Source organism: Magnolia sinica, chromosome 18 (assembly GCF_029962835.1).
Source record: "Magnolia sinica isolate HGM2019 chromosome 18, MsV1, whole genome shotgun sequence".
NCBI lineage: Eukaryota > Viridiplantae > Streptophyta > Magnoliopsida > Magnoliales > Magnoliaceae > Magnolia > Magnolia sinica.
In genome coordinates this window covers 20,821,766-20,823,617 of record NC_080590.1, presented here as the reverse complement: position 1 = coordinate 20,823,617, position 1,852 = coordinate 20,821,766, and the positions used below count along the sequence as shown (strand labels likewise).

The window sequence follows — 1,852 nt, the reverse complement described above, 5'->3', positions numbered from 1 at the left end:
GATCATATCTGAGTCTAGTTCTAGTTCTACTTGGTTTCAGATAACGTACAGGTATCAGTCCCTGTGGATTCGACCTCGGTCTTACCGAGTTTATTACTACATCACAACCCTATACTTGGGGAGTGAACAAGTTTTTGGCGCCGTTGCCGGGGACTGACAGTTACGATTCTTTGAAATTAATTAGTTTTAGAATTAGTTTGAGATTAGGATTTTACTAATTGTAGTTTTAGATTTTTATTTGATTTTTAAGAACTAACTTGTTTCCTGTTTTGTAGGATCCTAACATAAACTTTTAAATTGGTAATCCTTTTCTAATTCCTCTACTTTTCCTATTTATAGAATTAGGGTTTGAATTTTTCTAATTCTAGTATCCTCCCATCTGTAGGAAATAGTTTATTCTTAGAAACTAGGTTATTTCTTAATTAATTTTCTACTTTTATTTTTAGTAACTTTCTAATTTTAGAATCTAATTTGTTTCCTAAATTATTTTTAGAATTTTTTGTTTAGAAACTAACTTTCTTATTGTGTAGGCCTTTAAGATAGAAATTTCTAATTCGGTAAGTTCTTTCTCTCTACTTTCTATTTTTCATATCTCTTTTTAATTTAATTTTTTTCTTTTTAGAAACTAGTTTACTTCTATCCTCCTTTTTAAGGATTTTCTAATTCTAGACATTCTCTTTAGAACTAACTTATTTTATTTTATTTTACAGGTTTTAACTTAGGACTCCAATTTGGTAATTTCTTTCCAACTCTCTCTTTCTTTCTAGATTTTATTTTCCTTTCTTAAGATTAGGTTTTTAATTGAGGGTTACGAGTGTTTCATACCCAAGTGGGCCCGTGACAACACTCGACGTTTCTTGACTGAAGGAGGATTGGTTGAGGGGTTGACTATCCATCGCAGGAATAGACACCGCTCGAAATCCCCTGAGTTAACTGAAGTTATGGCTGAAGACCAACCTCCTCCATTTCCACCTAGGGTGGAGGATACCCAAGATGAGAACGAGGTGCAACAGGCACCCCGCCTCGTACTTTACGAGATTATCGACAACTGCGGGAGTGAGTATGCCCTCATGTATGATTTTTCCCGAAAACACAGGACAAATGGACATCAAGCCAGAGTTATCCAACTCCTTCTCAAATTCCATAGACTTGAATCAGAGAGTCCATATTTACATTTGAAAGAGTTCGATGAGATTATAGCTACATTATGTTTTCCTAATGTATCTGAGGATACAATCAGGCTGAAACTCTTTCCTTTTTCCTTAAAAGAGAAAGTTAAGACGTGATTACATTCACTGCGTCCTAGATCCATTGGCACATGAAACGACATGCAGAGGGAATTCATAAAAAAATTCTTCCCACATCATAAAACGATTACCCTCAGAAAAGCAATAATGAACTTTGCCCAAAAGGAAGATGAAACATTCTTCCAATGTTGGGAAAGGTTCAAAGATTTGGTCAGTTCATGCCCACAACACGGATTTGAAACGTGGCGCATTACAAATTTTTTTTATGATGGACTGACATCTTCCATGCGCCAAATGGTCGAGACAATGTGTAATAGAGAGTTCATTAATAAAGATGTTGACGAGGTATGGAATTACCTCGATAGTCTCATGGAAAAACACAATCATGGGACTATTACCCAATGGCGAACACCACGTCTAGGCCGACTCAATTAAAGGAGAAAGGTGGATTATATCTCTTGAAAGAAGAGGATGATCTCAAGTGTAAAGTGACTACGCTCATAAGGAAAGTTGAGGCCATGGAAGGAAAGAAGGATAAGGTCAATGAAATTGTTTGCGGCATCTGTGATTGCAACATTCACACAACTGAAAACTGTCCTACAATA

General features: G+C 35.9%; 1 non-coding gene across 1 annotated transcript; it reads right to left on the bottom strand.

The window, feature by feature from the left end:
• Positions 1 to 1,376: 1,376 nt before the first annotated feature.
• LOC131234256 (small nucleolar RNA R71) lies at positions 1,377 to 1,483 on the bottom strand. Its single transcript, XR_009165659.1, has one exon. It is a non-coding gene; the product is annotated as a small nucleolar RNA R71 (small nucleolar RNA).
• Between the last annotated feature and the right edge of the window lie 369 nt (positions 1,484 to 1,852).